Source organism: Bubalus bubalis, chromosome 10, assembly GCF_019923935.1.
Source record: "Bubalus bubalis isolate 160015118507 breed Murrah chromosome 10, NDDB_SH_1, whole genome shotgun sequence".
Classification (NCBI taxonomy): Eukaryota; Metazoa; Chordata; class Mammalia; order Artiodactyla; family Bovidae; genus Bubalus; species Bubalus bubalis.
In genome coordinates this window covers 90,650,672-90,674,065 of record NC_059166.1, presented here as the reverse complement: position 1 = coordinate 90,674,065, position 23,394 = coordinate 90,650,672, and the positions used below count along the sequence as shown (strand labels likewise).

The following is a 23,394-nucleotide window of genomic DNA, read 5'->3' as shown; positions in this document are numbered from 1 at the left end:
ATAGCTCAACTGGAATTCCATCAGCTCCACTAGCTTTGTGTATACTTAACATTATTGCAAGTTTCAATGAACTCCTCTAAATCTCCAATAAATTTTTTAAATCTTTTGCTTAATTAGGAGAAGCCAGTGGTACAGTCTGCTTCTCTGACTTTTGGGTTCATTTCTAGAAGAACCTTGAACTACCCTCAGTCTGGAAGAAGTTGTCTGGGACATGGTACAAATTGATTTTCAGGGTAATTCTTGTGGTTGTGGCCCAGTGAAATGTTCTTTTAATGTTTGGGAGATACTCAAAGGCAACCAGAACTTTCTTCTCCTTAGGAACTCCTTCCTTCTCCTTAGGAATTCCTTCCTTAGCCTTGTGGTATTTCAATGGGTCAGTCAGTAGTTCCATGAGAACCAGAGCACTCAGGTGGGCCCTTCCCTACTCCCCTTTCCTAAAAAAATGTAGGAGCAAGTGTTTGCCAGAAATGTGAGTGCTCACATGACTCCTGAGGATACTGAGCATCTCCTCAGGTTTGGTTTCAGGTCACTTTGCTCTTTTTCAAAATCTTTACTTGTGACAGAGAGTCTCTTCACCTCTGTCCCTCCTCTGGAGTCAAGTGACAGCTTAAGCACTGAAGAAATGATTTTCCTGAGAGGAAATAGCAGAACGCTTCCATCTAGTAAGTAAGAGAAGTTAGAGGATGGGGAACTCGAGCAGCAAGTCTAGAGATGGGAGATGGGAACTATTTGAGTTTTTACGAGGCAATCTTGGATACTGGCAGGATATTTTTCATGAGAGGTATGCAATAGGGGCTTCCCTGGTGGCTCAAATGTTAAAGAATCTGCCTGCAAAGCAGGAGACCTGGGTTGAATCCCTGGGTTTGGAAGATCCCCTGGAGAAGGAAATGGCTACCTACTCCAGTATTCTTCCCTGGAAAATTCCATGGACAGAGGAATCTGGCAGGCAGCAGTCCATGGGGTCATAAAGAGTAAGACATAACTGAGTGACTTTCCTTTTTTTCATGCAATAGGAAAATGTGTTATTTATTATAAATGTGTTTGGAACAATAAATGCTATATAGGGAAAAATCCTATTCTTTGCAGGAAGTTATACTCCCTGACCTTAAAGGTTTTTTTTCCCTTATCTAATTCATCTGATTAAATCAAGGCTTGTGACTTGTGAGGAAATATGTCTAGAGGCTACAGCTTCAACAGAGGAAGGTCAAAAGATCAAGTCTAACTTTAAAATGTATTCCTTAGTAGGGAGCAGTAGAATCCATATAATAAACAACATGCAGAGGCAAGATTTGAAATTAGAAAGATCTAAAATAAAATCCTTACCTTGTTTCTTTCTGTGTAATGTGCAATTTGCATAATCTCTGAAAATCAATGCAAGTGAGGCAACAGTAATCTTACAGGGCTTTCATTAATAAAAATCTGATTTATGATTATGAAAATTTATTTTATAATTAAAAGAATTTAAGTAGGAAGTATATATTGGAAAAAAACATGATAATTTTTATTATTATTATTTAGGCCCTATAAATGAGAAGAAGCCTCAAAGTCAAAGAAAAGGTGGATGAGAACAGGAAAATTTAAGCTGTAGGATGAATAATTCCTTTAAAATTTAAGGTATGCTTGCTGCTGCTGCGGCTAAGTCGCTTCAGTTGTGTCCGACTCTGTGCAACCCCATAGATGGCAGCCCACCAGGCTCCCCCGTCCCTGGGATTCTCCAGGCAAGAACACTGGAGTGGGTTGCCATTTCCTTCTGCAATGTATGAAAGTGAAAAGTGAAAGTGAAGTCGCTTAGTCGTGTCTGACTCTTAGCGACCCCATGGACTGCAGCCCACCAGGCTCCTCCGTCCATGTGATTTTCCAGGCAAGAGTACTGGAGTGGGTGCCATTGCTTTCTCCAGTAAGATATGCTTAAACTGATGTTAAAATGAGATGAACAATAGTTTGAAGTAACAAAAGCCATTTTGGGGGGAATGAAGGCATAGTTGGTGGCCCTTAGGATGTGGGAGCAGCCTGAGTCTCCAAAGGGGAGCCTGGCCCCACCCTTTGGCATAGGCAACCCTGGGAGGGATGAGTGGGAACTTCACTAATGTACCTGGCTCTATAAACTCATGTTTCCTTTCGAAAATGATTTAAGAGTCTGGCAATCAGGAGCCTCTCTTTGGTTAATAGGAAGGCTTGCAGGAGTATTCTTAGAGTTCAATTACAGGAATTTATTTCCACTTACAACTAGCCAGTTGTTGCTTAAAGTGTTAGTCACTTGGTTTGACTCTTTGCAATCCCATGGAGTGTAGCCTGCCAGGCTCCTTTGTCCATGGAGTTTTCGAGGCAAGAATACTGGAGTGGGTAGCCATTCCCTTCTCCAGGGAATCTTCCTGACCCAGGGATCTAGCCCAGGTTTCCTTCATTGCAGGCAAATTCTTTACTGTCTGAGCCACCAGGGAAGCCCCAGTTGTTGCTGAACTGAGGGCGAATGAGGAAGGGTCTAATGACTCACATGGTAGTAACAATTATACTTTACCTTTTTCATAAAGATCTTCACAAATTTTGCTCAGGTGATATTTGATCAGCATACAAAGTGGCCCATATTTGTAGGCTACTTCCTTGGAGAAGGAAATGGTAACCCACTCCAGAATCCTTGCCTGGAAAATCTCATGGACAGTGGAGCCTGTGGGCTGCAGTCCATGGGGTCGCAAAGAGTCGGTCATGACTGAGCAACTAATACTAATACATACTCCTTGAGTCTATATCATTAAGATCCATTTTCCTTCTCTTTATGTTAAGACATAAATCTCCCTTCCTACAAAGCACTTCTTCACTGTCTCCAGGCCCAGGGATTTGATCATTTGTCTCCAAATTATATTCAAAATACACCTAGTCTCACTACAAGCTTTCCCCAGTTTCTCCTGTTCTCATGGATCTCTTTTCCTTCCTTCGGATCACTTAAGTTTGCATAGTTGCTAACTGCTGCATTTGGGTTATTTTTCTCTCCCTGACTGCATTGTAAATGTAAATGCTGGGCTTACATCTCTTCCTTCTTTTGTGTTTCCCATGGCATAGATCTTGGAGTTTCTCAATAAAAAATTGTTGACTACATGATTTTTGGCACAAATGTTAATATTATAGTTATGTTGAAGCAAAATAAATTTATTTAATTAACACAAAAATAACATGCAAAGAAAGTATGAAAAACAGCTATTTTCTTTTTTAACTTATTTTGATTTTGCTTGGATTTAATGGGATTGGTTTTTGATTAGTCCAGCACAAAATTAATCTGTTTTCTAAAGTCTTGGTAAGAAAAGACTCCACCATGATTCTTTTAAGTTTTCGCCTGAGATAGGGTTTATTCTGGGCTACAGTACAAGCTCCTGCCCTGTTCTTAGTTTTTTAAAAAATTGTTACATTTATCAATGAGTACTATTGATTGTTTTCAAGAAAGCAATTCACGATGACTCTGATACATCCACTAGATGGCAGGCGATCCTTAGAAACAGAAGAGGGAGAACTTAAATTATTGTTTTTTGGGATTGGTATATTTCCACTGAGCTGTCTCAGTCAAGAGGCCTTGCCAATAACTCCTTAATTTCTATAAAGTTCTTCAGGACTAGCTTTCCAGAGATTTTAAAAGCGATTGCAAAACATTCCATGAAATATACCGGCCAGATATTTTTCCACTACCACATCTAACTCTCGTCTGACCTTTTATTCCCCCCAATTTTCTTAAACCATAAATGATGTCCTGATCTGCCATGGGACTTAAATTAATTTATAATGAACAGAAATGCATTATTCAGAAAAGTGAAGAAATTATATAAGTTCTTATACAAGACCTTCAGGTTAAAGTTCATTTTGAAATTAGTGTTCAAGACAATGGAGTGAAATACAGTTTTGTCTCCAACTGTCTAAGGGATGTTCGGGACACCTTGGGACACTGCGTCTCATGTTTGTCAGCATTTGATCTGTGAAAGTTTGAGATGATCGTGAACCCTGTCAGGGAACTCTCCATTCCACCTGTGTGCTCACCTCCCAAAGAAGTCAGAAGCGTGCCAGTGTCTGTGCATCTTGACAGGCCTGGTAAGATTGCCTGCACCCTAGTTCTGTGTATCTTTCTTCTATCTTGGCTACAGTTTCCATATGTCAGTCTTCTAGGGGTGTTAATAGAATTCAGAGAAAACTTTGAAAGCTCTCCCTACACCTCTAAATTCAGTGAAATGAATGTGAACAATTCAAGCGTGCTGGCTCCCACGGTTTCTTTAGAGTCATGGAGTTCCCCATCACCATGAATGACACTTGGCGATGAATTAACTAATTCACCAATTAATTTATAGCATTCAGACTATTTCTTAGACTCTATATGTGTTTTATTTAAAAAGCTACTGAATAGATATTACTGTAAATGGGCTGATTACGAGGTTTATATTTGTTGTCACCAACATTAGCAACCATATCTGGTCTATTTAGTTGAAAGTGGAGGTCTGTAACAACAGCCAGATAAATAAGCCTTTTGAAATTTTAGAAAACTAAGTTTTGAAATTAAGAAAATTTGACATAATGACTAAACTCTCCTTTTCAGACAAATTTTTACTATCATAAGAACAGAGGTGAATAACACATGTATTACACACCTTTGTCATCCAGGGTTTTTTCCTGGCAGAATGTTGAGCAAGTAATGCGGAGAGAAGTGTCTGGGGCTGAAGTTGCTACTTAGCCAAGGGCAGCACCTATATTCTACCATGCTCTGCTGTTAGATATTTCTGATGGATATGAAGAGACCAAAGCCTAGGATTATTCATCTGACCTTTCTCAATACTGTCCACTATACTTTATGCATTTAATTTCTATTTTTCAGTATATAATGTATTTAAGAATTTTCCCAAACTCAGAGGATATTTGTCTAGTAGAATAATGCTCTGTGGTGACCTAAATGGGGAGGAGATTCAAAAAAGAGGGGATATACGCATACATATAACTGATTTAATATACTGTACTGCAGAAATGAACACATTATAAAGCAACTATACATCAATAAAAATTAAAAAACAATCAGACATGATTGCAACTATTGCTGCATTTATACATACACATACTAAAGAGGCATTGTTCTGGAAGCAACCAAAGCTAGCCTTTGGCAAAATCTTGTTAATTTAGCCTAAAGAGTCAATGAGTAAATACATTGAGTGAAAATTAATTAAGCAATTTGTTCTTTAGTAAGTATTTACTTAGTGTCCAAATATTACCAAAACAAAATAGTTTCTTGAAAGAACTAGAAGTCCAAAGACTCAAAATTCTGCAACAATTTCCACCCTGGTCTTCAAGACTTTTTGACTCCACAAGAAAGAATCTCACCATTAGATCAAGAAGGCAGAGTAGGAAGATCCTGACCTTATTTCCTCTAACGGGCAAATCACAACAACTTATAGAGCACCTGTCTCTGAGAACAACCTGATGAAAAGTAAAGGTTTCCCACAACTAAAGATATATTAAAGGAGCCACAGCGAAATGGATAACAGTGATAGAGACACGGTGCAGTCAGGACACACACCCTTGGGGTAGTAATGCACACGCAGGAGAAAGTGACAATCACTGAGGTTCTCCTGAGATTGAGGAGTCCAGTCCCTACATTGTGCTCTTCAGCTTGGGGGTGCTGCACCAGGAAGAGAAGCTCTCAAAACATCTGACTTTGAACACTGGAAGGGCTTACACTCAGAGGAGCCCAAGGCCTGTAGGAAACTGGGCTTCTGTTCTTAAAGGGCAAAAACTCACTTGCTCTGAGTTCCAGCGCAGAGTTAGCAGTTTGAAAGGCACCGATGTTAGACTTACTTGTTTACCTTGGACAACTTCCTGGAGGGGCAGGAGGCCTCTGAGACTCCTCACAGCGACTGAGACACTAGAGGTAGCCATTTTTGCGACCATATTCTACCATGCGCATACAAGTGCTGGTAGGTGTCATTTTGGAGTCCTCCTTCTAGTGTATCAGTACTAGGGTTTGTCCTACCTACCAGCGTGCTTGTAGCATTTGCATGCCACCAGGCCTCATGCTGGCCATGCCAGGGGCCTACCCCACTGCCTACGCCTGTACCAGCTGCATGCCACTGGGCTCCAGTCAGTTGGGCTGGGAGCCTGTACTACTCACCAGTGGTCATGTGACACTGAGACTCTCAGCCAGCTGCACTGGGGCTCTGCCTGCCAACCAGTAAGTTTCCGGTAATTACATGCCTCTGGGCCCCAAAACCAGCTGTGCCTGGAGATTGTTCTGCCCCTGCAGCATACCTGCAGCAACAGCGCAAAGCAGAGCCTTGCATTCAGCCAGGCCGAGGGCCAGCACTGCATTCCAGTGTGCTGACAGCAATCGGTATCTCCAAAACAGAAAGGTGTACACACCCTACACAGGAAAACCCCTGAAACACCTGGTTCTGGTGGCTGGAAGGGAAGGTGCTGTTGGACTCCATAGCACATTTCCTACTTATGTCTGTTCCTTCAAGATGGAGACGTTCCATTTTGGAGAACACAAACATATCCACACCAATAAAATGTCAAAAATTAAAGATGAAAACAGAATCAAAAACTAGTACAATATTGCAAAGTAATTATATTCCAATAAAAAAAGACAATGTTAATAGCAGCAAGAGAAAAATAATCAGTTACATACAAGGGAAGTACCATAAGTCTTTTCAGCAGAAACTGCAAACCAGAAGATGTGCATGATACATTCAAAGTGATGAAAGGCAAAAACTCCTACAAATAAGAGTATTCTACCTGGCGAGGTTATCATTCAGATTTAAGGAGAGATAAAGAATTTTACATAAAATCAAAAGCTGAAGGAGTTCACCACTGAATCAGCCTTTCAAGAAGCGTTAAAGGGGCCTCTCCAAGTGGAATAAAAGGCCAGATAAGAAATAAGAAAAATTATGACAGAAAAAAAAAATCTCACTGGCAATAGAAAGCATATAGGAAAGGTAGTGGATTAGCCACTTATAAAGCTAGAAGGAAGGTTAAAAGTAAAAAAGTAGTAAAATCATCTATATCTACAATAGTAGTTAAAAGATACACAATATATATAAAATTTGACATCAAAACATAAAATGTGGCAGGAGTAAAAATTTAGGACTTTTAGAATGTGTTCAAACTTAAGGAATCATCAAAATAGGTAGTTATATACATAGGTTGATATATATGAACCTCTGGGCTTCCCTGGTGTCTCAGTGGTAAAGAATCCACCTGCCAATGCAGGAGACATGGGTTCAGTTGCCTGGGTCAGGAAGATCCCCTGGAGTAGGAAATAGAAACTCACTCTGGTATTCTTTCCTGGGTAGAAGAGCCTGGCAATCCATGGATGACAAAAGAGTTGGACATGACTTAGCAACTAAACAACAATATATGAACCTCATGGTAACCACAAACAAATATTTTTCCATAAATCCACACATAAAAAAAGAGGAAGAATCCAAACATAGACTTAAAGACAGTCATCAGATCACAAAGGAAAAGAACAAGAGAAGAAAGAAACAGAGAAGAACTACAAAAACAATCAGAAAACAATGAAATGGCATTAAGTACATATATATGAACTTTAACTGTCAATGGACTAAATGTATTAATCAAAAGACATAGGATGGGCCTTCCCTGGTGGTCCAGTGGTTAAGATTCATTGTTCCCACTGCAGGGGGTATGGTTTGATTCCTGGTCCTGGTTGAGAAAGATCCCACTTGCCACATGGAGTGGTCAAAAAATGAGTAAATAGTTTCTGGTCTTATGTTTAGATCTTTAATCCATTTTGAGTTTATTTTTGTGTATGGTGTTAGAAAGTGTTCTAGTTTCATTCATTTTTTTTTTTTTTTAGGCTTTTAAAAAACTTAAGTTCTTTTTTAGAAATATTGCATAAACTAACTGGTACAACCATATAATGAAAGATCTTGTGTTGCTGAACCTTTACCAGCATTGAATATTATTTTTATTTTTATTTATTTTTTTAATTTTATTTTATTTTTAAACTTTACATAACTGTATTAGTTTTGCCAAATATCAAAATGAATCCGCCACAGGTATACATGTGTTCCCCATCCTGAACCCTCCTCCCTCCTCCCTCCCCATTCCATCCCTCTGGGTCGTCCCAGTGCACCAGCCCCAAGCATCCAGTATCGTGCATCGAACCTGGACTGGCAACTCATTTCATACATGATATTTTACATGTTTCAATGCCATTCTCCCAAATCTTCCCACCCTCTCCCTCTCCCACAGAGTCCATAAGACTGTTCTATGCATATATATGGAATTTAGAAAGATGGTAACAATAACCCTGTGTACGAGACAGCAAAAGAGACACTGATGTATAGAACAGTCTTATGGACTCTAGTTTCATTCTTTTACAAGTGGTTGACCAGTTTTCCCAGCACCACTTGTTAAAGAGATTGTCTTTAATCCATTGTATATTCTTGCCTCCTTTGTCAAAGATAAGGTGTCCATAAGTGCGTGGATTTATCTCTGGGCTTTCTATTTTGTTCCATTGATCTATATTTCTGTCTTTGGGCCAGTACCATACTGTCTTGATAACTGTGGCTTTGTAGTAGAGCCTGAAGTCAGGCAGGTTGATTCCTCCAGTTCCATTCTTCTTTCTCAAGATTGCTTTAGCTATTCAAGGTTTTTTGTATTTCCATACAAATTGTGAAATTATTTGTTCTAGCTCTGTGAAGAATACCATTGGTAGCTTGATAGGGATTGCATTGAATCTATAAATTGCTTTGGGTAGTATACTCATTTTCACTATATTGATTCTTCCAATCCATGAACATGGTATATTTCTCCTTCTGTTAGTGTCCTCTTTGATTTCTTTCACCAGTGTTTTATAGTTTTCTATATATAGGTCTTTAGTTTCTTTAGGTAGATATATTCCTAAGTATTTTATTCTTTTCGTGGCAATGGTGAATGGAATTGTTTCCTTAATTTCTCTTTCTATTTTCTCATTATTAATGTATAGGAATGCAAGGGATTTCTGTGTGTTGATTTTATATCCTGCAACTTTACTATATTCATTGATTAGTTCTAGTAATTTTCTGGTGGAGTCTTTAGGGTTTTCTATGTAGAGGATCATGTCATCTGGAAACAGTGAGAGTTTTACTTCTTCTTTTCCAATTTGGATTCCTTTTATTTCTTTTTCTGCTCTGATTGCTGTGGCAAAAAATTCCCAAACTATGTTGAATAGTAATGGTGAAAGTGGGCACCCTTGTCTTGTTCCTGACTTCAGGGGGAATGCTTTCAATTTTTCACCATTGAGGATAATGTTTGCTGTGGGTTTGTCATATATAGCTTTTCTTATGTTGAGGTATGTTCCTTCTATTCCTTCTTTCTGGAGAGTTTTTATCATAAATGGATGTTGAATTTTGTCAAAGGCTTTCTCTGCATCTATTGAGATAATCATATGGTTTTTATTTTTCAATTTGTTAATGTGGTGTATTACATTGATTGATTTGCGGATATTGAAGAATCCTTGCATCCCTGGGCTAAAGCCCACTTGGTCATGGTGTATGATCTTTTTAATGTGTTGTTGGATTCTGATTGCTAGAATTTTGTTAAGGATTTTTGCCTCTATGTTCATCAGTGATATTGGCCCGTAGTTTTCTTTTTTTGTGGCATCTTTGTCAGGTTTTGGTATTAGGGTGGTGGTGGCCTCATAGAATTAGTTTGGAAGTTTACCTTCCTCTGCAATTTTCTGGAAGAGTTTGAGCAGGATAGGTGTTAGCTCTTCTCTAAATTTTTGGTAGGATTCAGCTGTGAAGCTGTCTGGACCTGGGCTTTTGTTTGCTGGAAGATTTCTGATTACAGTTTCAATTTCTGTGCTTGTGATGGGTCTGTTAAGATTTTCTATTTCTTCCTGGTCGAGTTTTGGAAAGTTGTACTTTTCTAAGAATTTGTCCATTTCTTCCTCGTTGTCCATTTTATTGGCATATAATTGCGGATAGTAGTCTCTTATGATCCTTTGTATTTCTGTGTTGTCTATTGTGATCTCTCCATTTTCATTTCTAATTTTATTTTATTATTATTATTTTTTTAATTTTATTTTATTTTTAGACTTTACATAACTGTATTAGTTTTGCCAAATATCAAAATGAATCCGCCACAGGTACGATGCACGATACTGGATGCGTGGGGCTGGTGCACTGGGACGACCCATTTCTAATTTTATTGATTTGATTTTTCTCCCTTTGTTTCTTGATGAGTCTGGCTAATGGTTTGTCAATTTTGTTTATCCTTTCAAAGAACCAGAACATAGGCAAAACATTCTCCGACATACATCACGGCAAGATGCTCTATGACCCACCTCCCAGAATATTGGAAATAAAAGAAAAAATAAACAAATGGGACCTAATTAAACTTAAAAGCTTCTGCACAACAAATAAAACTATAAGCAAGGTGAAAAGACAGCCTTCAGAATGGGAGAAAATAATAGCAAATGAAGCAACTGACAAACAACTAATCTCAAAAATATACAAGCAACTCCTACAGCTCAATTCCAGAAAAATAAATGACCCAATCAAAAAATGGGCCAAAGAACTAAATAGACATTTCTCCAAAGAAGACATACAGATGGCTAACAAACACATGAAAAGATGCTCAACACCACTCATCAGAGAAATGCAAGTCAAAACCACTATGAGGTACCATTTCACGTCAGTCAGAATGGCTGCAATCCAAAAGTCTACAAGCAATAAGTGCTGGAGAGGGTGTGGAAAAAAGGGAACCCTCTTACACTGTTGGTGGGAATGCAAACTAGTAGAGTCACTATGGAGAACAGTGTGGAGATTCCTTAAAAATTGGAAACCAAACTGCCTTATGATCCAGCAATCCCACTGCTGGGCATACACACTGAGGAAACCAGAATTGAAAGAGACACGTGTACCCCAGTGTTCATCGCAGCACTGTTTAAAATAGCCAGGACATGGAAGCAACCTAGATGTCCATCAGTAGATGAATAGATAAGAAAGCTGTGGTACATATATACAATGGAGTATTACTCAGCCATTAAAAAGAATACATTTGAATCAGTTCTAATGAGGTGGATGAAACTGGAGCCTATTATACAGAGTGAAGTAAGCCAGAAAGAAAAACACCAATACAGTATCAGTTCATTTCATACTAACGCATATATATGGAATTTAGAAAGATGGTAACAATAACCCTGTATATGAGACAGCAAAAGAGACAGAGATGTATAGAGCACTCTTTTGGACTCTGTTGGAGAGGGAGAGGGTGGGATTATTTGAGGGAATGGCATTGAAACATGTATAATATCATATATGAAATGAATCACCAGTCCAGGTTCGATGCACGATACTGGATGCTTGGGGCTGGTGCACTGGGACAACCCAGGGGGATGGTACAGGGAGGGAGGAGGGAGGAGGGTTCAGGATGGGGAACACATGTATACCTGTGGCAGATTCATGTTGACATTTGGCAAAACCAATACAATATTGTAAAGTTAAAAAATAAAATAAAATAAAAAAAAAACAAAAAAAAATTAAAAAAAATACTATAACAATAATAGGTACAACTTACTGTGTGCTAGACACATTGTTCAATTGTCCAAATATAAATGTAAATACAAGAGAGAAAATTAATATGTTTAGAGAAATTATAGGTGAACAAATAGACATTAATACAGGAGATAAAATAAGAATAATAAAAAATGGAAATTCAAATCTAAAAAAAATGAATAAATAAAAGATAGACATAGAATGGATGAAAAAATAAGACCCATATATATGATGCTACAAGAGATTCACTTCTAATCTAAAGACACACACTGAAAGTGAGGAGATGGAAAAAGATAGTTCGTGCAAATGAAATGAAAAGAAAGCTGGGAAAGCAATATTTACATCAGACAAAATAGATTTAAAAACAGACTGTAACAGATACAAAGAAGGACATTACATGATGATAAAAGAATAATCCAAGAAAAATATACAACAATTGTAAATATATCTGTGTCCAATATAGCAGCACATAAACACATAAAGCAAATATTAACTGACTGATAGAAAGGGAGAAATTGACAGTAACAAAGTAGGGAATTTGACAACCCACTTACAAAGGTGGAAAGATCATCCAGGCATAAAATCAGTAAGGAAACATCATCCTTAAATGACATATTTTACACACACACACATTTATATACATATGTTATATATATATATATATATATATATATATATATATATAAATCAAATTGTGGACAGTAGAATACACATTTTTCAACTGCACATGGAACATACAACATACTCCGGGATAGATTACATTCTAGGCCACAAAACAAGGCTCAATAAATGTAAGAAGATTGAAATGATATCAAACTTCTTTTCTGACCACAACACAATGAAACTAGAGTCAACTTCAAGAAAAAAACTGCAGAAAGCAAAAGCTTAAAAGCAAGCAAACATTTGGAAGTTAAACAATATGCTATTAAACAGCCAACTGGTCACTGAAGAAATCAAAGAAGGAATCAAAAATTATCTGGAGCAAATGAAGACAGAAATGATCTGAAATCTATAAAACCAAGCAAAAGCACTCCTAGGAGGGAAGTTTATAGCACTACAGGCATACTTCAGAAAACAAGGAAAATCTCAAATAACAATCATACTTTAAACCTAAAAGAATAAGAAGAAAAATAGACAAAATTCAAATTACTCAAAGGAAAGAAGTAATAAAGATCAGAGCACAAGTAAATGAAATAGAGACTTACAAATAAGTAGAAAAGATAAATGAAACTATGCTGGTTCTTTGATAAGATAAACAAAATAGAAGAATTTTTAGCCAGGCTCATCAAAAAAAAGTGGGCCCAATAAAAAATCATAAATGAAAAAAAAAAAAAAGAAGTTACAGCTGACACCAGAAATACATTATAAGACATTATTACAAATAATTATACTCCAATAAAATGAAAAACCTAGAAGAAATAAATTCCTAGAAATGTACAAACTCTCAAAACTGAACTGGGGGGAATATGAGCAGACCAATTACCATTAATGAAACTGAGTCAATAATTTAAAATTCCTCCCAATAAATGGAAGTCCAGGACCAGATTACTTCACAGGTAAATTCTACCCTGCATTTAAAGAATAATTAATATGTATCCTTCTTGAGCTATTCCAGAAAATTAGAGAGAAAGAAACATTTCTGAACTCATTCTACAAGGCCAGCAACATCTTGATATAAAAAGTAGACAAAGATACCACAAAAATACAGGTCAAAATGACTAGTGAATGCAAATGCAAAAATGGCAAAATATTACCAAGCCAAAATCAACAATAAATGAAAAGGATTATACAGTATGATTAAGTGGAATTTATCCCAGGGATACAAGGATGGTTCAGTATCCACAAATAAATCCATGTGATGTACCACATTAACAAATGCAAGAATAAAAATATGATCATCCCAATAGATGCAGAAAAAGCCTGTGACAAAATTCAATATCCGTTTATGATTAAAAAAACCTCTTCAATATGATCTTGAGAAAGAAGAAAAATGCTTGAAATTTCATGTCTCCTAACTTCAGGCTATACTACAAAGTGACAGTAATCAAACAGTATGGTACTGGCATAAAAACAGACACATGAATGAATGAATCAAAACAGAGAGACCAGAAATAAATTCATACTTACATGGTCAATCAATCTATGGCAAAGGAGCCAAGAATATGCAGTGGGGGAAAGAAAGCCTCTTCAATAAATGGTGTGGGGAAAACTCGACAGCTACATGCAAAATAATCTAATTTCTTTGCTACGCCATATACAAAAATAAACTCAAAATTATTTAAAGAATCAAATGTAAGACCTGAATCCACAAAATTCCCAGAAGGAAACATGGGTGCTCTTTGACTTTGTTCTTAGCAATACTTTTTTGGGATCCATCTCCCCAATCAAGAGAAACAAAGCCAAAAATAAACAAACTGGAGTACATCAAACTGAAAAGTTTTTGAATGGTGAAGGAAACTATCAACAGAATGAAAAGACAGCCTACTGAATGGAAGAAGAAACTTTCAAAAGATAGATCAGATAAAGGGTTAACATCCCAAATATATGAGGAACTCATACAACTCAATATCAAAAGCCAACTTGATTAAAAAATAAACAGAGGACTTGAATAGACATATTTAAAAAAAACATGTAAATGGCCAAAAGATACATGAAAAAATGCTCATCCAGGAAATGAAAATCAAACGCACAATGAAACATCACCTTATAGCTGTCAGAGGGCTATAATAAAAAAAAGACAACAAGTGGCAAGTTTTGGTGAGGATGTGGAGAAAAAGGAACACTGTTACACATTTGGTGGAAATGTATATTGGTGCACCAACTATGGAAAAATATATGGAAGTTCCTCAAATATATAATTAAAACCAGAGCTACCATATTAGGAAGCAATTGTACTTCTGGGGATTTGTCAAAAAAAAAATAAAATAAAGGCATGAGCCTTATATTTTTATATGTGCACCCCTATATTTTTGCAACATTATTTACAAAAGCCAAGATATGGAAGCAATCTATGTTCCGATTGTTAGATAAATGGATAAAGAAAAAGTGATATATATGTGTGTGTGTGTGTGTGTGTGTGTGTTATACAAAGATAAATGGAATATTACTCAGCCATAAAAGAATAAAATCTTGCCATCTGTGACAATATGGATGGACCTAGAGGGTATTACACTAAATGAAATAAATCAGACAGAGAAAACAAATACCATAAGACTTCACTTATATGTGGAAGCTAATAAACAAAACAGGAACAAACATAACAAAACAGAAACAGATTTGTGGATACCAGAAAACAAACGTGGTTGCCAGAGTGCGGGAGGAGAATGCTGGGATCAGTGAAATAGGTGAGGGAGATTAAGAGTTACAGACTTCCAGTTATAAAATAAATAAGTCACACAGATGAAGTGTACAGTCAATATTACTTTAACATCTTTGTCTGGTGATAGAAGGTAGCTAGACTTATCATTGTGATCATTTATGTAACAGATAGAAATATTGAGTCACTGTGTTGTATCAGTTGAGTTCAGTTCAGTTCAGTCGCTCAGTCGTGTCCGACTTTTTGCGACCCCATGAAGGGCAGCATGCCAGGCCTCCCTGTCCATCACCAACTCCCGGGGTTCACTCAAACTCATGTCCATCAGGTCAGTGATGCCATCCAGCCATCTCATCCTCTGTCGTCCCCTTCTACTCCTGCCTTCAATCTTTCCCAACATCAGGGTCTTTTCAATGAGTCAGTTCTTCTCATCAGGTGGCCAAAGTATTGGGGTTTCAGCTTCAACATCAGTCCATCCAATGAACACTCAGGATTGATCTCCTTTAGGATGGACTGGTTGGATCTCCTTGCAGTCCAAGGGACTCTCAAGAGTCTTCTCCAACACTACAGTTCGAAAGCGTCAATTCTTCAGCACTGAGCTTTCTTCACAGTCCAACTCTCACATCCATACATGACCACTGGAAAAACCATAGCCTTGACTAGACAGACCTTTGTTGGCAAAGTAATGTCTCTGCTTTTGAATATACTATTTAGGTTGGTCATAACTTTCCTTCCAAGGAGTAAGCATCTTTTAATTTCATGGCTGTAGTCACCATCTTCAGTGATCTAAAACAGTGTTGTAGGTTAATTATACTTTAATTAAAATTTCTGTGTTTTCTCCTAGAGATCCTCTGAATGGAATGCTTCTGTAATGGGTTGAATGACTGCCGCTCTCCCCAATGGTATGTTCACATCCTACCCCTTCGAATCTGTGAATGTTACCTTAATTATTGATGTAAATAATTTAAGTATCTTGAACTGATATCACACTGGGTTATTCAAGTGGGTCCTAAGTTCAATGAGAGTTCCTTAAAAGTGATGGAAGATGGAAGCAGAGATTGGAGTGACGTGACCACAAGGCAAGGGAGCCAGCAACCACCAGAAGGTGGAGAGGCAAGGAATGGAGTCTCCTGCAGAACACCCAGAGGGAGTATGACCCTTCTGGTGCCTTGATTTCAGTTTTCTGGCCTCCAGAACTCTGAGAGAATAAACAAATTTTTGTTGTTATAAGTCAAAAAAGAAAAAAAAAGATGCTCAATATCTTTAATTATCAGGGAAAAGTAAATCAAAAGCACAAAGAGATATCATTTCGCATCTGCCAGAAATAAGTGTTGGTGAGGTTGTAGAGAGAAGGAAAACCTCAGGTACATTTGGGGGGACTGTAAATTGGTACAGCCACTATGAAAAATGTTATGGTAGTTTATCAAAATTGAAAAATAGAATTACCATATGATACAGCAGTCCCCCTTCTGTGTATTTTTCTGAAGGAAACAAAAACATGTATTTGAAGAGGTATATGCACTTCAATGTTCATTGCAGCATTATTTATGGTAGCCAAGATACGGAAGCAACCTAAGTATCCATCAAAAGATAAATGAGTAAAGAAGATGCAGTGTGTGTGTGTGTGTGTGTGTGTGTGTAATGGAATATTTCTCAGTTATATAAAAGAATGAAATCTTGCATTTATGATAATGTGGGTGGACCTTGAGGGTATTATGCTAAGGGAAAGAAGTCAGAGAAAGATAAATGGCATATGATTTCACTTATATGTAGAAACTAAAAAACAAGGAAAAAACCCCCAAACGGAACAGGTTCATAGACACAGAGAACAAACTGGTGGTTGACTGAAGGGATGGGGATGGGTGATGGGGGAATGGACAAAACTGATGAAGGGAATTATGAACTATAACCTTCTAGTCATACAATAAATAAGCCATGGGGATGAAATGTACAACATAGGGAATATAGTCAATAGCATTGTAATTAATTACTCTATATAGTTCAGATGGTAACTAGACTTATTGTGGAGATCATTTCATAATGTACATGAATGTTGAACCACTATGCTGTACACCTGAAACCAATATTGTATGTATGCTTCAGTAATAAAACAAGAGCTACAATCAATGTGAAACAGATGTACAACCTAATTTCAAAATGGAACAAAGGATAATCTCACCCTTTTTTGGGCCAGATAGCTGGCCCAATCTCTGTGTGTCTTTTAAAGATTTTCTTTGATGTTGGGAAGTGTTCAAAGTTCATTCTTTTATATTTAGATATAAACTGGTGCAGTCACCATGCACCTCAATGCTCATTGCAGCACTGTTTACAATAGCCAAGACATGGAAACAATCTAAATGTCCATCTATAGTGGGATGCATAAAGAAGATGTGGTACATACATACAAGGGAATATTTCTCAGTCATAAAAAACAGTGAAATAATGCCATTTACAGCAACATGGATGGACCTAGAGGTTGTCATACTGAGTGAAGACAAATATCATATGATGTTACTAACATAAGGAATCTTAATAAAAAAGGGTAAAAATGAACTTATCTGCAAAACAGAAATGAAGTTACAGATATAGAAAGGAAACTTATGGTTTCCAGAGGGTAAGCTAAGGGGGAGGGATAAATTGGAAGATTGGGATTGACATATGCACATTACTATATATGAAATAGATAACTAATAAGGACCTACTGTATAGCATAGGAAACTCAATGCTCTATAAAGACCTATATGGGAAAAGAATCTGAAAAAGAGTGGATATATGGATACGTATAACAGATTCACTACGATGCACACCTGAAACTAAGACAACATTGTAAAATCACATATACCCTATAAAAATTAAATTAAAAAACAAAACTAAAGATTGCTTTATAGCCATCCTGTGTACCCATGCTCCTCATTCAGGATGTGTATTCCCAGCAGTCAGCTCAGTCTCTGACAGTCTGTGAATGCTAAGTGAATGAATAGATGTGGTATGGGTCCTTGAAATAGATGTTGTTTTGTTCATATTTTAATTTTTCATTTAAAGTCTTATTATATCTTGCTTCCTTTATTTTATCTGTTGGTTAACAGGTCTTCTAGAGGCTCTGAAACAAATTTGAAATTCTTTTTGAAATAGTTACTAGGGTGATTTTCAGTTTGCTTTTCTGCCTTAACTTCCTGGAATGATAATCACAGCTTCCTAGAATGCCTAAGAGTATAGTGACTGTATGTATAATTGGTTGTTTCCAAATCAGGACACTTCTGAGAATGAAAAGGCATTTAGTTAATAGTGCCAGACAATAAGTGAAAGTTGAAACTGTCCTTGGCAAACTGGGATGTGTGATCACTTAATAGCCCATTTTTGGTTTGGCTTTTTCTTGTACTTTTTGCTCATATTTGGGGGTCAGTGCATTTAGATAATCAGTTCCAATGTACGTGATGATCTTGTAAAAGAACTTCTGACTTTTCTTGTTAGCCCATCAGAAAGTCTTAACACAGTGGGTGCTTTTGTTCTTTTACTTTTAATGGTATTGTTGAGGTAGAATTTACATATAAAATTGCATGTTTAAAGTGTACAGCTTGGTAAGGTTTGACATGTTATACTCCTGTGAAACTATCACAGCAATATCAAGATAATGTACACATCCATTGCTCTCAAAAGGAGCTCTCTCATTCTTACCTCTTCCTCATTCCAACACTGCATTCACAGGCAACCGCTGATCTACTTTCTGTCACCATAGATTATTTTATTTTCTTAGAATTTTGTATAAATGGAATCATGTTGTATCTTACTATTATCATTTTTTGGCTTTGCTTCCTGGAATTTCTCCCATGTTGTTGCATTCCTTTCTACACTGAGTCGAGTTTCAGTGTACGGATATTTCATAATTTGTTTATACATTCAGCTATTGATGGATATTTAGGCTGTTTCCTATTTTTAGTTATTATAAACAAAGTGCTGTGAACGTTTGTGTATGTATTTTTCTTTATGGAAAGAACCTTTTACTTCTCTTGGGTTAGTACCTGGGAGTGGATGTATGTCCACATCCACATGGAATATGTAAGGTTTATATTTAACTTTTAAAAGATTACTTTTTCCCAAAAGTGGTTGCACCAATGCAGTATTCCCATCAGTAGTATAGGAGAGTTCTAGTTGCTCCACATTCTTGCCAGCATTTGGTATGGTTAGTCTTTTTTTTTTTTTAATTTAGTCATTGTAATAAAGGTGTAGTGATTTTAATTTCTGGTTTTAATTTTCATTTCCCTAGCAACTAATAATGCTGAACATCTTTCCATGTTCTTATTTATCATTCATATATCATCTTTGGTGATGTGTCTGCTCAAATTTTTTGTCTTTTATTAGATTGTTTTCTTAATTCTCGATAATTAAAAAAAATACATACTTCAAACCTTTCCAACCCAGGGATCAAACCTGGCATCTCTTATCATCTCCTGCATTAGCAGTGGGGCTCTTGACCACTAGCACCACTTGGGAAGCCCCTTTAATAAGATATGTAATATGAAAACATTTCTCTCAGTCTGTGGCTTTTTTGTCATTTGCTTCACAATGTCTTTTGAGGGACAGAAGTTTTAAATTTTGATAAAGTCTAACATACCAAATTTTCTTTTTTGAATCATGTTTTTGTTACTATATGAAAGAATCTTTTCTTAACCCAAAGTGAGTTATTGATTTGTAAACACGTCTGACCAGGGTGAATTTAAATGAAATAAAAACTGATATTTGACCACTGAGACATCTAGTTATCCCAATTTATATAAACTATATTATTGTGTTATTTTATTTTATTTTCATATCAATTGAACTTTTCAATTGAAAATTTCAGGAGAAAGTAATACAGTTATTTCTATTTTCAATATATAACTTGACTGATTCACCTTATTTAAAATGCAACCTGGATGAAAGTTCCTTAATTAAAAGTATAACCATGAGTGATCTTTTAGATTTTGAAAGCAAAACAAGTGGAAAATATCTTCATGATGGCCTTCTTTCCAGACTAATTAGTAACTTCTATAGCTCCAAGGAAGACTTTAAGTCTTTGTGACTTCCTGGAATTCATCTACTATTCTCCATTTCTTTTGGACATGAATTTGAGCAAACTCTGGGAGATAGTGAAGGTCACAGAAGCCTGGTGTGCTATAGTCCATAGGGTTGCAGAACTGACATGACTTGGCGACTAAACAGCAACAAAAACATTCTCCATTTCTTTATGTACTTCTCTAGTTCAAATAGGGGCTTCCCATGTGGCGCTAGTGGTAAAGAACCCACCTGCCAATGAAGGAGACATTAAGAGATGTTGGTTCAGCATCTGGGTTGAGAAGGTCCCCTGGAGGAGGGCATGGCAACCCACTCCAGTATTCTTGCCTGGAGAATCCTTTGGACAGAGGAGCCTGGCAGGCTACAGTTCATGGGGTTGCAAAGAGTCAGAAATGACTGAAGTGACTTAGCACACATGCTTGCTCGTTCAAATAAACATGATCTTTTGCTGAACTATTGGAACAGTTGTCTAACTGCTCCATCTTCCTTTAGTATGACACCCTCACTTTATTCTCTGCACAGATTATAGAAACATCTTTCTAAGATACAAATATGATCATTTCATGTCCTTGTTTATAATTATCTCAAGAATACTCCTATATATTAAAAATAAAGTCCAAGGTCCTTAACTTGGACTCTAACTACAGTCATCATACATCTCAGTTTAAGCTGTTATTGTTGCAATGTGTTTATTAATTGCAACTTCATTTCATTTCCAATGTGTCCTGGTTTAGCTGATAATCTAAATGAATGCTCTTCTTATATGTGTGTAGTTGCTCAGTCATGCCCGACTCTTTGCGACCCCATAGACTGTAGCCCCCCAAGCTTCTCTGTCCATGGGGATTCTCTAGGCAAGAATACTGAAGTGGGTTGCCATGCCCTCCTCCAGGGGATCTTCCCAACCCAGGGATCAAACCCAGGTCTCCCGCATTGCAGGTGTTCTTTACCATCTGAGCCACTAGGGAAGCCCTAGAACCTCATTACTGTGCAGTCTGAGGGTACTAAATTCCTTTCAGTTTCCTTTATACATTGTGATAGCATTCACCCCTGGCCTTTTAGGCACTCTCTTATTTCTGCCTTACAGTTTTGGCTGTCTAGTTCCTATTTCTCCAGTTATCCTTCAGGTGTCAGACTTCATTGAACTTGTTCTATAATAAAGCCTTACTTGATATACCATATGTTTATTTTAGCCCTCCTCTTACTCTCTTACCATAGTATTTAATAGACTATTATAATAGTTTGTTCACTTGCCTATCTTCCACACTAAACTGTAAACTCTTTCAGGAGGATTTGCACCCTCCTTTTCTAATATATTCAGCACGTAGAACGAGTAGCTGTTAAATATTTGCTGACCACATCCTCTGTATATTATGACCTTGAGGCAATAAAATGCACCCTTCCCTGCTGGAATATTCCCTGGTGGCTCAGACAGTAAAGAATCTTCCTGAAATGCAGGAGACCCAGGTCTGACCCCTGGATTAGGACAATCCCCGGAGAAGGAAATGGCAACCCATTCTAGTGTTTTTGCCTGGAGAATCCCATGGACAGAGGAGCCTGGTGGGCTACAGTCCATGGAATTGCGAAGCATTGGACACGACTGAGTGACTAACACTTTCCCTATAGAAAAGGCCTGGAAAACACAATCTGGAACAGGGGAAACTAGAGCTCCTAGTATGGTATAAATGAGTGGATTGCTCATGTAAAAATATAAAAACCTTCTGAGGATTGAGTAAATAAACTCTCTGATGGAAAATGTTCCAGTGTGAGATTTAATTGCTCTACATTTTCCCAGAGTTCTTGCCTTTTCTTGTGGATCTATCACTTTGATTTCTTCTGTACTTCTTGACCTTCAAGGTTCAGTTTTTCTCTGTCATAAATGTGAAAAAGCATTCCTTGCGTTTATTATACTCAACTGAAAGCATATGCCTTGTTTCCTTAGCATCTGGAAAATATTCATTTTGTATAGCTCATATAATTTAAGGGCAAGTATCAACTTCTTTAAGCTGAATCTTTTTGCATATTCAACTTTACTTGCTGAGGATCTTCCTCTTAGATGTGGTTCCTGGTATGAGATGAAACCCACAACAGAGCTGTATATTGCTAGCAAAAGACACCTTGAAGCATCATTGGCTGATTCTAAATTTCTCAGTTCAAGACTTTGGTTCTCCTCTCCTCTGAAATCTGGGGTACCAGCTCATCAAGTGAGTCTCTTAGCACACATACTCGTCTGTATATCCACATACAATATTCAGGATAGAAATTCTGGTTGAATTTACCCATTACACTTAAAAAATTTAACAGTTCTTATTATGCCGTAATCATAACTTGCACAAACCAGATTGAAACTATTGCACATGATCTTGGAGAAGGAAATGGCAACCCACTCCAGTATTCTTGCCTGGAGAATTCCATGGACAGGGGAACCTGGTGGGCTATGATCCGTGGGATTGCAAAGAGTTGGACATGACTCACACAGCACATTGCACATGATCTCATATCCGGACTTAAATTCCCTTGGATGTGTTTGTATGACCTGCAGAGACTGGTAGCATATTCTAGAATAGATCTTCAAGTGTGGTCTCTGGACCAGCCACAACAGCATCACCTGGGAACTTGTTAGAAATGCAAATTCTCGAGCTCCAGCCCACAAATCCTGAGTCAGAATACTGGAGGTAGAACCCAGAAATCCATGTTTAAGCCAGTCCTTCAGGTGAGTCTGAAATACTTTCAAATTTGAGAAACACTGTTTTAGGAGAATCATTTCCATCCCATAATAATATATAGAGAGAGTTGATTGTAGTCAATTATCAAGTGCTTTTGTAATAGGTAGAACATTAAATAGCAACTGGTAAAACTTTACCTCTTCCAGCAAGTTTCTCTGTGCCTGTTAAACATTTTTCCATTGCCTGTAGATTTGGCAGGAGTGAAGTTGAAGGAGGCAGATTACAATCTCTGAACCAGTGAATAAAGTTCTTCTATAGTCAACTTGGGTTGAGGCCAGGAAAAAATAGGAAAAAGAGAAAAAAAAACTCTCACAAAATATGGGAAAAAACTACAAGTGAATAGAGGCTGAGTGTTTCTTAAAATAGAGTGTAAAATAGGCTCTGGTCACAAAGAAAGCCCTTGGTCAACACATGCTCCAAGCTGTGAGTATTAATTCTATCTATACCTTTAATTTATGTGGCTTTCATTTGTAGCTGGATCTGCCTCAGAGGTGCCCAGTGTTCCAGAAAGTGAAGATCAAAAGAATTCACAGGAAGCCACTTCTCAGGATTTCAGAAATGTACAGACCAGAGATGAAATGCTTCTTTTGTCTTGCTTTTTTTTTTTTTGGTATGAATGAGATACGTAGGTTTTTCAACCCAACACTTAACTTTTAGTTGTCAATATTCCTAAACATACTGCTTTCCACAATCATTGCACAACACTTGAATTATAAATAATCCAGAAGACAGATTCAGCACTGCTTTGCTTTGCCAAGAATTTTTGATTGGTGATTACTGA

General features: G+C 37.2%; 1 long non-coding RNA gene across 1 annotated transcript in view; it reads left to right on the top strand.

The window, feature by feature from the left end:
- The window catches only part of LOC123327880, a 33,902-nt gene that overhangs the window by 5,149 nt on the left and 5,359 nt on the right, over positions 1-23,394 (top strand). The window contains exons 2-3 of the long non-coding RNA XR_006542557.2: positions 3,905-4,071; positions 15,683-15,740. This is a non-coding gene — a long non-coding RNA (uncharacterized LOC123327880). The remainder of the gene's footprint in view (positions 1-3,904; positions 4,072-15,682; positions 15,741-23,394) is intronic.